A 14,441-nucleotide genomic window follows, 5' to 3' on the forward strand; every position below is an offset into this window, starting at 1 on the left:
TTGTTTAGGTCTAGTTTTAATTGTTTGGAAAGTGTTTTGTAGTTGCATTCTGTAAAGTTGAAAATACCTTGTACCCCCTTTAAAACTACATTACCCAGACTCACTTTCTCAATACCCATAATTCCTTAAGCCTTTTCCTATTGGTTGTGAGTTAAAACTACATTACCCAAACTCCTTTTCACCATACCCATAATTCCTTAAAGCTTTTCCTATTGGTTGTGGGTTTCACTGGCTGTTTTTGATATGGTCATGGTGAGCATGGTGTCCAGGCTTTTTGAGAGGAGGCGCCCTGGTGAAGGGTGAGTTAGGATTCTTCCCCAGGGCTTTAAATAAAAATCCTTATAAATATCATACTTTGGAGGCATTGAATATTAATTTCAATCCTTACAGTTGGCGACTTAACGAAGGGATTTTCAAACTCCTTGTAAAAATAGTTCCAAGCTGAGCCTCACACCCCCAACCTACCCCCCCACCCCAAGGCAGAGCTTTCTGTGGTTTATTTAAAAAAAAAAAAAAAAACCTTTGCTGAGCAGCTGCCTCCCATTTTTCCCCCCAATCCATGCATTTTCCCACATCTTTCACATGCCTTCCTCACCTGCTCCACCCTTGTGCTGGTTCCTCAGACCACTGCAGCCTCCAGGCACCTTCCAAGAACTTTTCCCACCCCTTGACTGCCTCACAGAGCAGTGTTTTTAAAAACTGACCGCTGTTTTCAGCCCCAAGCGGCAGCCAGCACCAGACTTAAGCTGCATTATTTACTATTGCAGTTTCCTGCTCCTACAGACCATCTGGAGACTCTCCAGCTGACCTGCCTACTACTCCTGTGACTGGTAAGCTTCAAAACTACACGCAGGCTCTAGCCCCTGCGTGAGAAAGAGCCTTTTACCTTGCAAAAAACCCTTAACCTCTATGAGGCTTTTTGCCTGGGTGTGGGGAGGTCCTGACCTTTTTTCATCCACCCCAGCCTGCTTTCTGGCTTCCCTGCCCAACTGGGGTTTGAAAATAAGCAAGATAATTACTTCAACCTCCAGTTTCTGACTGTGAAGGCTTTAGAGTGAATCTACCCTGTTTTGTAGCCATATCCTCCATTTTGGTTTCTGGCAAACATAGTCACGCCCCTTGCTTGCCACTCCTACCCTTCTCTACTGTAGTCTGACCATTTAGCCAATAGAGGTCAATAGAGAGCAAAATAAATAAATAAATATTTTCTTTTCCTTTTCTCTGTTTCTCTCCCCTTCTTCCTGCTGAGTAACAACACCAAATAAGTATACAAATAAATAAAGGCATTAAAAATTCTTTTTAATTGAAAAAAAATAAATTAATACTAAAAAAATTTTTTTTACAAATTTAATATTATTATAAACTATATACTACAAACAAATTATATTTAATATACACAAATAAATTATAATTAATTTCTTCAAACAAAACAATTAAAAAATAATAATAATAATATACAATACCCTTTAATTTGCCCCTAACCCCAAATTAAATAAATAAACAAATCAATATATACATTAAAACTTATTGTTTTCCACTTCCCTTTAATCTGCCTTTTTTATTATCACAATGTTCAGCAGTATAAATGCCACTCTACAAGAAACCTTTGCAGTTTTTGCCCAATTAGAAATTTATAGAGTTCCTGATTACTTCCTTGTTTCTATGTGGCTTGTAGGTTTATTTTTTTTCTGGGTTGGATGGTCACAAATGAGGAGAATGCAAGCCAATATGCAAGCTCAATTGAACCAGATGGCGTATCACTTATAAGCTAAAACAACAGAAGAGGAGTCTCCCCAAAACAGGCCTGATTTTTGCATACCTGTTTCCTCTAACATAGGAATACCAGGTCCCTCTACTATATCTCAGGTACAGAAACTCTTCTCTCGCACTTTAAACCAATTTGCTCATGCTCTGCAACTTCTGGCTAACATGGCCCACCCACAGTCAGTAAATTATTCCTGTGCAGGCCTTTTTCCCTTACAGGAAGTGTCCACAATAGCATCCGATGGGGATGTGGTCACATTGAAACAATATAAGCTTTTCACAAGCCAGGACATAAAAGATTTCAAAGAAAATTGCCGTCCTTCACAGAAGAACCTTTAACAGTAATAAAAAATTTGAGGATATTTTCTATGATTATGAGCCCACGTATAAAGACACAGAAAAATTGCTCTGGACTTTCCTAACGGAATGGGAGAGGAATAAAATTCTCGTCCATGCTAACAAACACCAAGGATGTAATGCAGTACGCTGGCCATCTGAAGATCCTAACTGGCAGTATAATGATCGCAAAGACTACTCAGACTTACGTCTTGCTAGGGGTGCCCTTCTAAGAGCAATGCAAGCATGTGCTGAGAAACCTCAGGCATGGTGCAAATTTAAAAGCATTACACAATCTAATGATGAGACACTCTCCCAATTCATGGATAGGCTCATTGAAATGGGAAATAGATACATGGAACTTGACCTTTCTGTTGAAAAGGATGTAAGGCAAATAAAAGAACAATTTGTCTATAACTCTTGTAAAGAGATTGTAGATTATTTTAAAACAAATTTCCCTACATGGCCCAAAATGGACCTTGATGAGTTAAGGAGAACTGCTGTTTATGTCTTTAACAACCATAAAGAAAAACAGGAAGAGAGTAATAGTTTATTGGGCATATTTAAAATGAATAATGACATGTTTAATAAGAGACTAGACTCCTTAACTGACTCTGTTGTAAGCGATAGAGTTGAAAAATGACTACAAGAGTCTCCTACTAAACCAATGGCAATTGCCCCTCTCCATGAATGTAAATTTCAGCCCCTTATATGCCATTTTTGTGGAAGAAGAGGTCATATAATGATGAACTGTAGGACTTGGAATCAGGCATCTAGAAAAATAACTTCAGAAATTACAACTTTAGAAATAATTTTAATTATAGAAATAATAACAATTATAAAAATAATGATTATAGAAATTATAAAAATAATAACGATTATGGAAACAATGATTTCAGGGATCATGACTTTAGGACTAGTAACAGATCTAGGTATATGGATCAGGCAATTGATAACTCATACCAAATGAATTCAGAGCAGTATATCTTGAGTGGATCTTGGCCCCAAATCACCCAGGGTGCTACTGCCCCTCAAGGAGGAACCCATGGGCCCACCCAAAGATTATGAAAGTATACGGGGGGTTGAGGCACAGGGATCAAAGGATACAACCTTTGATTTTCCAGACCCTGATGCCTTACTGCCCATTGTCCCCATACACTGCCCCCCCCCATAATGATGAGCCTTATGTAACATTAAAGGTTGGTAACGCCTATTATGACTGTCTTGTGGACACTGGAGCTTCCAGATCTGTATTGAAGAGTACACCAGACCCATATTGCAGTTCCATAGGAGCAGTAAGTGTAGTGGGGGTATCAGGAAAACCCCAAATGGTACCAAAGCTCTCCCCTAGGACAATAGCTGTAGGGCCTCTAAATGTGGAACACTCTTTCCTATTGATGCCTGGCTCCCCAATAAACTTGCTGGGGAGAGATCTTTTATGCAAGCTTAGAGCCACAATAAATTGCTCTCCAGATGGCTCTATGTCACTGGAATTGCCTGAGGAATCCTCAACTTTGCTCCCTGTGCTCCTTTCAGGTAGTCATGAGACATAAGGGTCTCCCACTTTTGAAATCCAAACAGATATATACCTGAGTCTCTCAGGGCCACATCACCTTCTGATGTTGGCATACTTAAATCAGCTGTCCCTGTCCAAATTAAAACAAAATCTAGTCCACCTTCTTCCATTCTTCAGTATCCTCTCTCAAAGGAGGCAATAGAGGGCATTACCCCAGTGATAAATTCACTAATTGACCAAGGCATCATAATTCCCTGTAAATCTGAATAAAATACTCCAATCCTGCCTGTTAAAAAGCCAAAATTGGGGCCTGATGGCAAGCATCTCTATCGATTTGTCCAGGACTTGAGGGCAGTGAACAATCATGTTATAAAGAGACACCCTGTAGTCTCCAATATAAATACTATCATTTCTTCTATTCCTAGCACAGCTACATACTTTACAGCAATAGGCTTGTGCTCAGCCATCTTTTCCATACCTATACATGAGGACTCCAGACATATCTTTGCTTTCACCTGGAAAGGGGACATGGGCATGTTTGCCCCAAGGGTATATTGAAAGCCCGACCCTTTTTGCACAGATTTTGAGCCAAGACACAGACAATATTATATTTTAAAACAGCAAGTTAATTAAATATGTAGATGATTTACTCTTGGCCTCACCAGATGCCACAACATGTCAAGAAGATAGTAAACATCTTCTTTTAGAATTACATAAAAGAGGCCACAAAATCTCAAAAGAAAAGATTCAGTGTTGTCTCCCTAAAGTGCAATATTTAGGATTTATTTTAACTGCTGGGTCACATTTAATTTCTCCACAATGTATTGAAAGTATCCAAAACTTACATGATCCTACCACTAAAAAACAATTGAGGGCAATACTTGGAGCAACAGGATTTTGTCGTCAGTGTATCCCCTTCTATGGAGAAATCACTAAGTCCCTTGTAGCACTCACAAAAAAAACACAGTCCTTGAACCACTTAAATTGGAAAAGGAACACTGAACAGCTCTTTCAAATTTGAAACGTGCTACCCCATCTTCCCCTGCTCTCGGTATCCCAAATTATGAGAAACCATTTATTTTATATGTCCATGAAAGGAAAGGAGTAGCCTTAGGTGTTCTAACTCAACTTTTGGGACCTGATCAATGCCCAGTAGCCTATTATTCAGCCCAGCTGGACCCAGTAGCTGCAGGAGCACCACCATGCCTTAGAGGAGTAGCTGCCACAGCTTTATTAGTGATGAAATCTGCTGATTTGGTACTAGGATGCCCTCTGACCATAATGTGCCCTCACGAGGTAGAGTCATTGTTATTAAGACATAGAACTCAGGCATTTACTGATCAAAGGATCACAAGATAGGAGATAACCCTATTGAATAATGAACATATCACATTAAAACTCTGTGGAGCTCTTAATCCTGAGATCTTGCTCCCTGACTTGCCAATTTCTGGAGAACCTTTACATGTTTGGTGTCTCACTGTTGATAAACCTCATAGTGATTTACTGGACACCCCTTTGGATAATCATGATTTAATATTATTTACAGATGGTTCTTCTTTTATGAGAGAGGGTGTGCTCTATATAGGAGCTGCAGTAGTTACAGAATTGGATACTCTATGGTCAGCTTCTTTACCCTCATATGTGAGTGCACAAGATGCAGAACTCACAGCTTTAAAAGAGGCTTGTATCATTGCACAGAACAAAAGGGTCACAATTTACACAGACATTTGGCATATGTCATGCTTTTGGCATGTTATGGCTTCGAAGGGGATTCTTAACATCAGCTGGAAAGTGTATTGCGAATGCAGACCTTATCACTGAACTTCTTTCTACCATCCAACTCCCTGAAGCCATAGCTGTTGTTCACTGCTCTGCACACACAGGTGGCACTGACCCTGTCTCCAGGGGAAATGATCAAGCAGATGCTGCAGCCAAACTAGCAGCCTTAGAAGGACCTGAGTTAATTATGCCACTAACAATTACTGATAATTTGGATCTATCCCTTTCCTATAATGACAAGGAAGTGGGTATGTATGTAAGATATCTCCCAGAATATCAAGAGTCACAAACTAGAGTAAACTACTTCCCCACTATTCTATATAGATATTTGTGGTTATCCTATATCTCCACTGACAATTTAAATATTTAAACAAAGTGAAACAACCACCCCCCAATAAAATTAAATAGCAAAAATCTTAATCCATTAAAAAAGAAATAAATTTTAAAAGCCCTAAGTTAAACTCAAATTCATTACATAAAAGAAACAAAATTTTTTGTAGTATTCATTTTGGAAACTTGAGCACAAAAATATCAATAGAGAAATGTCAAAAATAACATATATCCAATAATTACACAGCCCTTTAAAGGGTTAGCCCCTCTATATGTTACAAATTATGGTTGATATTTATACTGCTAATTCTACCTAAAAATCTCACATACTTTAAAATATTTTTACATAAATATAACTACCATCTTTTCCTCCTGAGGCATATTATATTGGTTGTTTTTTTCACAATTGGAGATTTGTGAAAAAATAAACAGACTGTTTGATCAAATACAACTCTTTTATACATCAAATATAATTCTAATTTAATGAGAAATTCTACTGACTGTGATATATTCAGACAGTACACAGGCATATATTTACATGTTTAAATCTCTCAGCAAAAGATTTATAAAAACAGTTCCTTCATCTGTTATGTTTATTTAGATCATCTCAGGAGGGGATTTGATTTCTAGATAACACGACTCTTTGTGGGAAGCCGTTCTATGTATTAAAACCTTTGGAGAAATAGGATCAAATTTAGGGCCTGTTATCTGGATTCCCTACGTGACCAATCCAGGCTGAGGCAGTCTTTGTGTTTGGTTCTGGTCACCTGAGCCCCAAAAAGGCTCTGGTACCAGCAGGTAGGTTAATCCAAAATCAACTTGATCCCTCCAAGAAGGCTATTAGGAGTCATTTAGAGAAACAGAGTCTGTAACAGATATTTTATCTGGATCCCATTACAAAATCACCGGCAAGTAAAACTGTGTGTATGATTTTTCTGCACTGCATGTCAGGATGCAGACTGAATGTGCCATCTAAGATAAAAATCTGAGGCTCCTCTTTTGACTCAGTCTTTGATCCCCACCTTTTTTACAATTCTTATTGGAGAGCTTTGAAGTGGCAGACCAGCTTCTATTGAATTGATAATTTTCTCCTTTGATAATTGAAGAAGCCTAAATCTTAAACAAACACTGATTCCATACTCAGATTAAAACCTGAGTCTTTAGTCTGAATGCAGATTTCAATTGATGAGCATCTCCATAGGATATTTCCTCTCCCAGAATTATACCCTGCTGAATTGGGGTTTGGAATTTGACCATTTGTCTTTGCATCTGTATTCTTTAGACTTCAATGGATTATACGTGATTTATTGCCCCTTACCAACTGTGACTTCTCTTTACTTGAGAGAAGATATATAATAAACTTTCATGCCCCCAGAATTCGGGACAGCATGGGCTAACCACTAGTCTAGTTGTTCTCATTTTCTTTCTCCTGCCTTAACCATCCTATGCCACCACGTCGCTCAGGACCCCAAAAAATCATATAGAGGCATGGCCCCCTATAACTCTTCTGACCTACTAAAGATTTATTTTCAATAATATTGACACATGTAACATTCACATCTTCTTGTCAGTATTACTAATTAGTAAGTGAAATATGTCATTATAAAGAGATAGTATACATTAATATTATACATAATTATTATATCCTATGTATACTTAATAAGAAAAGCATGTGGTCAAACTTTTAATTCTAATAATTCTAAAGGAAAATTAGAAATAGTTTTCATCCCTATTCTACCTGAGGTAGAAGAAGTGAACAAATTGACTTCTAGAGATGAAATATCTCTTTTAACTGAAGACTTTGTGTTTCTAAAGAAAGTCTAAAAATTTACCAAATCATTTACCTCCTTTTCTCTAAGATGAAACAATGGAAAGATAGCTTAATTGAGACTCAATTTTCATACAATGAATACTGTATCTCACAAATGACCCAAATTATTGTTCAACTTAATGAAACTCCCTCTCACTCTAATCAGCCTGTCTCTCTTCTACTGTTCCTACTTCCTCCACCAACTCCAAGGCAGCTCAGGCAGAAACCCAAGAGAAGGAAACAACAAGAAATAATCAAGATACAGGCTTATTCCCCTTAAAAGAAGTACCAACATTTAATCCTCAAGAAGACTTAGTTACCATAAAGGATGGGAATAGGAGTTTCTATACTTCCAGACTATGGGCAAACCACAGGGTAAAGGGAAGGATTTATCTACACTCAACTGAGACCTAAAGCAAGACAAGGCCCAAAGAATAGCAGGAATGAAGTGAGTATCCTCACAGCCGTCCTGACACACTCCAGTGATGTTGCAGCTCCTCCAGGACCACTATCTTCACTCCTTCAGGTGGGTGGATTTTGGGAGCTAACCCTACCCAATTGAACCTGCATCTCAGGTTGGGTTTAATAGTCTCTACCAAAAATCTCCCACAAGTAGATGACAGTCTTCCTTCAGGATATTAGGAAATCTGGGTGCAAACTCCACTTCCTCTGAGGTCTCCCAGGATCAGTTACAACTTGTCCCAACCACCATGAAGTTCATCTCAGAGAGAGAGCCACACTTCCTGATTCCCCATTCCATTTAGAATTCTCCAGCCCTCTGCTAGGTCTCCTAAATAATAATTAAATAAACTTCCTCACAACACCCCTCAGGATATTGAGGTATTTGAGAGTATCCCTTCTTTTTTTTTTTTAAACATTTTTTAATATTCATTTTTAACATGTTTACATGCTTCATGCCCCTACTTTCCCCTTCACCCCCACTATCCCCCCACCCATGGCCAATGCACATTTCCACTGGTTGTAACATGTGTCATCAATCAAGACTTATTTCCAAATTGTTGATAGTTGGATTGGTGTGGTAGTTTCGAGTCCACATCCCCAATCATGTCCACCCCAACCCAAGCGTTCAAGCAATGGTTTATCTTCTATGTTTCCTCTCCTGCAGACCTTCCTCTGAATGTGGGTAGCATCTTTACCATAAATCCCTCAGAGCTGTCTTGTTTCATTGCATTGATGCTGGTACAGAAGTCCATTACATTCGATTTTACCACAGTATATCAGTCTCTGTGTACAATGTTCTTTTGGCTCTGCTCCTTTCACTCTGCATCAGTTCTTGGAGGTCTTTCCAGTTCACCTGGAACTCCTCCAGTTTATTATTCCTTTTAGCACAATAGTATTCCATCACCAGCATATACCACAATTTGTTCAGCCATTCCCCAATTGAAGGACATGCCCTCCTTTTCCAGTTTGTTGCCACCACAAAAAGCGCAGCTATAAATATTTTCGAACAAGTCTGTTTATCTATGATCTCTTTGGGTTACAAACCCAACAATGGTGTGGCTGGATCAAAGGGTAGCCAATCTTTTATAGCCCTTTGAGCATAGTTCCAAATTGCCAGCCAGAATGGTTGTATCAGTTCACAGCTCCACCAGCAATGCATTAATGTCCCAATTTTGACACATCCCCTCCAACATTCATCACTCTCCCCTTCTTTCATTTTAGCCAATCTGCTAGGTGTGAGATGATACCTCAGAGTTGTTTTGATTTGCATTTCTCTAATTATTAGAGATTTAGAACACTTTCTCATGTGCTTATTGATACTTTTGATTTCTTTACCTGAAAATTGCCTATTCATGTCTCTTGCCCATTTATCAATTGGGGAATGGCTTGATTTTTTATACAATTGATTTAACAACTTGTATATTTGAGTAATTAGACCCCTGTCAGAGTTTTTTGTTATAAAGATTTTTTCCCAATTTGTTTTTTTCCTTCTGATTTTGACTACATTGTTTTTGTTTGTACAAAAGCTTTTTAGCTTAATATAATCAAAACCATTTAATTTACATTTTGTAATTTTCTCTAGCTCTTGCTTGGTTTTAAAATCTTTCCTTTCCCAGAGATCTGACAGGTATACTATTTTGTGTTCACTTAACTTATTTATAGTTTCCCTCTTTATATTCAAGTCATTCACCCATTCTGAATTTATCTTGGTGTAGGGTGTGAGATGTTGATCTAGACTTAATCTCTCCTATATTGTTTTCCAAATTTCCCAACAGTTTTTGTCAAATAGTGGATTCATGTCCCAAAAGTTGGGCTCTTTGAGTTTATCATACACTGTCTTGCTGATGTCATTTACCCCAGGGTTTCAATTTTGAGAAGAGAATCCGGGGAGAGGGGTGGTTGAAGGGAGGATAGGCCATAGACCTGCAAATCCAGCATCCATACCTCAGAGCCATGGAAAGTCCATTTCACCCGGTACCAATAGTGCTGAGAGCTATTAATACTAGAACTGCTAAGAAGAACATCATTTCCTTCCCTGTCCTTTGGTCTGCACCACAGCATGGTCACACTGTGGATTGAGAGAGGGAGAAGAATCTCCAGCCTGCTATCAACCTGTTACCTAGAGATTTCCTTCACCTTAATTTAATTAGACATAGTATAGCATTCACAAGTCTCAATCCTTATTCCTTGTTCCTAACCCTTTAGATAAGCAATAAATCCTGTTAAAGTTCAATCCAAGAGAAGATGGGTATTCCTTTTTTGATCAGTAAATATATACAGCTGTAGGGAAAGGGATTTCTCAAACCACAGTCAGAAAATCACATTATTCATTTAGCACAGCAACACCAGCCCAAACCCACCTTTTACCATCAAATCCAACAACAAGCCAAGGGGCTAAAAGAGTTGTTAAACACTTGATACTTTGGCTTGGGCACTGTTAAAGAGGCATAGGCTTGGCTAAGGTGAACTTTATAATACCTGGGGATTACTAACACATTTGGTGATCACTTAGGCAACCTCATCCCTCACTTAGCCTAGATCCATCTACCACCTGTGGAGCTTTGAGCCAGCTTGGCAGGCTTAGATTATAAAGTCTATAAGCCCAATTAGACTAGCATTTGGGTTTTTATATCATCTTTTTCTTTAACAAAAGCAAGGATGCCCATTATCAACACTATTATTTAATGTGGTTCTAGAAATGCTTGCAATAGGAACAGAAAAAAGAAATGGAAAGAATTACAATAAGCAATAAAGAAGCAAAGTTATTACTCTCTGCCAATGATATGATCATAAACCTAGAAAACCCTGGGGGGGGGGAACCTAATAGAAACGAAAAAAAAACTAATATCAATAATTAGCACCTTCAGCAAAGTCTTAGGATACAAAATAAAAGTCATATAAACCAGCAGTTTTCTATTTAAAATGAATAAAATTCAACTGCAAGAGACAGAAAATTCTATTAAATTTAACTCTAGTCAATATAAAATTCCTAGGGATATTCCTACCAAAGTGAACATAATTACAAAACATTCTTCACACAAATAAAATCATTGCTAAACAATTAAAAAAACACACATTGATTTTAGGAAAAAAAACATTAATCATGGATAGTCAAGCCAATATAGCAAAAATGAAAATAGTCATAAAATTGACTTATCTATTCAGTGTCATACAAAACTAACCAAAAATTATTTCATAGAAGGATAAAAAATAATGACTAAATTTATTTGGAAGAAGAAATGTTCAAAAACATCAAGAACATTAATGAAAAAAATGGAAGAAGGATGGAAGCCTAACTGAAACATATCTCAAACTAAAGCATAAAATGATAATCATCAAAACAATCTGGTAATTACTAAGAAATAACATGGTGGACCAAGGGAACAGATAAGGCAATCAATACATGGTAATCAATGCTCATAGCAACTTAGTATTCAGTAGACATAAAGATCCAAGCTTTTGGAGAAAACTCAGTATTTGATAATAATAAGAAAAAGCAATAATGCAGAAACTAGGAATGGACCAACATCTCTCACCATACATCAGGATAAAGTAAAAATTGATACTTAATCTAGAAATGAGTGATGATACCATAAACAAATTAGGGGAACATTGAAAGTTTACCTATGGAACTTATGAATAAGGGAATAATTTATGACCATACAAGTCATAGAGAACATTATGAAAAATGAAATCGATCATTTTGATTTCATTAATTAAAAAATGTTTTGTACAAATAAAACAAATGCCACCAATATTAGAAGTGAAACAATAAATTTGGTAAAAAATATCTCATAGCAAGTATCTTTTACAAAAACTTCATCTCTCAAAAACATAGGGAACTGAGTCAAATTTATGAGAATATAAAGCAATCACTGAAAAATGGTTATAGAGTATAAAGAAGCAGTTCTCAGAGGAAGAATTTAACCACTATAGTCATATTTATAATGCTAGAAATCACTAATAAATAGCATAATATAGATTAAAGCAATTTGAGATATTACCTTGCACCTACCAGATTGACTAACAGAACCAAAAAAGTAAAATGATAAATGTTGCAGAGGATGTGGAAAAATTGGATCACTAATACCCTGCTGATAGAATTGTGAACTGTTATAACCATTCTGGAGAGAAATATGGAACCAGACTCAAATGATCATAAAACTAAACATACCCTTTGATCCAGCAATACCACTATTTTTTCAGCATCCAAAAGAAATTATAGATAAATGAAGGGACTTAACCTGTACAAAATATTTTTTCAGCACTTTTTTGTAGTTGCAAAGAATTGAAAACTGAGGAGTTGCCTAGCATTTGGGGAATGGATGACAAATTTTTTTTCTATAGTTGTAATAAAATACTATTATGCTCTAAGGCAGTTACGGGCAAACTATGGCCTGGGCCAGATCTGCCCACTGAAATGTTCTATCTAGTTGCTCAACATTATTCCTAATCTGATGAATACAATGAGTAAGATACAATACAATGAAACTTTGAAAGAGTTGCCTTAGAAACAGCCTGACAGATGAGCATTTCCTTTCCTTTGGCCCCCTCTTTAAAAAGTTTGCCCTTCACTGCTCTAAGGAATGGTAAACTGTATGAGTTGAGAAAAACCAGGAAACATTTATATGAACTGATGCCAAGTGAAGTGATGAGAAATGGGAGAACAATGCATATGATAACAGAGATATTATACAATGATCAATTATAAAGGATGAAATTATCAGCAAAGTAAGACTCCAAGAAACCACTTAATTAAAATACTATCCATCACAAAAGAAGAAAATACTGAAGTCTGAGTGCAAATCAAAGCTTGCTGTTTTCTACTATATTTCCTTCATGACATTTCTATTGTATGTATGATGGTTGACTTCTATTATGACATGATTAATACAGAAATATGTATCACATGAAAGGATAGCTATAACCTATTTCAGACTATTGTTTAGGAGGAGGGAAAGATATGGAGGGAGAAAATTTGAATTCTAAAATGTCAAAAAGGAATTATCAAAAACTGGGCCTATAAGTAATTGCAAAAACAAAAAATATAAATAAATAAATAAATTTACCTATAAAGGAAAGGATTTGAAAAGGCAAGATTCTGAGGATAATTGATTTAATATGTCCAGTCATTATATTAGATCACTGGCCATTTGACATCCAAGTTATATTAGAAACAAATGATGAAGAGAGCTTCTTTTACGGTAAAAAAGAAATGAAAGGAGGGGGAGGATTTAGAATTAGGAGTGTCATTGCCAAGAATTTTAAGTTAGTATAGTTATAAAGTACATTATAACGATGTGATATATTCAACTCAAAAGAATAGGGAAGTTGAAGATTTATCAGACTGTAACTTAAATTTTACAATACGTTTGGAATAGTTATTGCCACCCTTAATGTAATGTAGGCAATGCCAAGAGCTTTGTTGTTTTGTCATTCCTGAGATTACCTCTAGCTTATAGAAAGGAAAATTAATGTCCATGGTTTCTAACTTACCCTCAGATAATAAAATATTTTCTTATTTAATGAAGCAAATTCTTTCTTCCAATGTTATTATTTAGCTAAATCAATTTGGTGTTACTTCTAGGAAGTAACTTAATTTCTAAGAAAATATCTAGATTGACTTCACTTAGCTGAAGAACCTGGCAAACAGTGAGGGCTCAGTCTTCCTTAAAAAATCATCAACTGGGGCATCTGGGTAGCTCAGTGGATTGAGAGTCAGGCCTAGAGATGGGAGGTCATAGGTTCAAATCCAGCCTCAGACACTTCCTAGCTGTGTGACCCTGGGCAAGTCACTTGACCCCCATTGCCCACCTTTACCACTCTTCCACCTATGAGCCAATACACAGAATTTAAGGATTTTTAAAAAATCATCAACTCTTTATAAAGTTTAATTATTTCACTAAGAACAAGAAATGATTTAAACATATTTATTTCAGCTTAAAAAAACTGGTTCATCCTTGGTTAATATGTACATTTTTCCTTTTATTTAGTAACATACAAATTTTTGTCTTTAGTCTTAGAGGATACAAAGTGAAGAGCAGTTTGTTCTCAACTTCATAGTTCCTTAATCCTATCTCTATGAAGTACTTTTTCAATCTGATTCTTCCTTATTTTAAAATGTATTGTAGAAGAAAGATAGCAGGAATAGTTTCTCATTGACTAGTATTTAACTACCTTTATCATCTAAAGGAATGTGAATTTAGACTTGTAAAATGTGAATTGGAAATCAACTTGTTATTTGTCTTCCAACAATTAAGTGAATCTCATATGGATTATATATGTATATATAAGTTTATATATAAATATTTATATACTTATATATACATATATAATCCATATGTGATTTCCTTCTCTAGTTGCCTATGTCTATGCAGAAATAGTATCTCTCTCTCTCTTTCTCTCTCTCTCTCTCTCTCTCTCTCTCTCTCTCTCTCTCTCTCT

At 36.5% G+C, this 14,441-nt stretch overlaps 1 long non-coding RNA gene across 1 annotated transcript in view; it reads left to right on the forward strand.

The window, feature by feature from the left end:
* The first annotated feature begins 246 nt into the window (after positions 1 to 246).
* LOC123239912 overlaps positions 247 to 14,441 on the forward strand; it is a 23,232-nt gene continuing 9,037 nt past the window's right edge. The window contains exons 1-2 of the long non-coding RNA XR_006505753.1: positions 247 to 299; positions 768 to 830. This is a non-coding gene — a long non-coding RNA (uncharacterized LOC123239912). The remainder of the gene's footprint in view (positions 300 to 767; positions 831 to 14,441) is intronic.

Source organism: Gracilinanus agilis, chromosome 3, assembly GCF_016433145.1.
Source record: "Gracilinanus agilis isolate LMUSP501 chromosome 3, AgileGrace, whole genome shotgun sequence".
NCBI lineage: Eukaryota > Metazoa > Chordata > Mammalia > Didelphimorphia > Didelphidae > Gracilinanus > Gracilinanus agilis.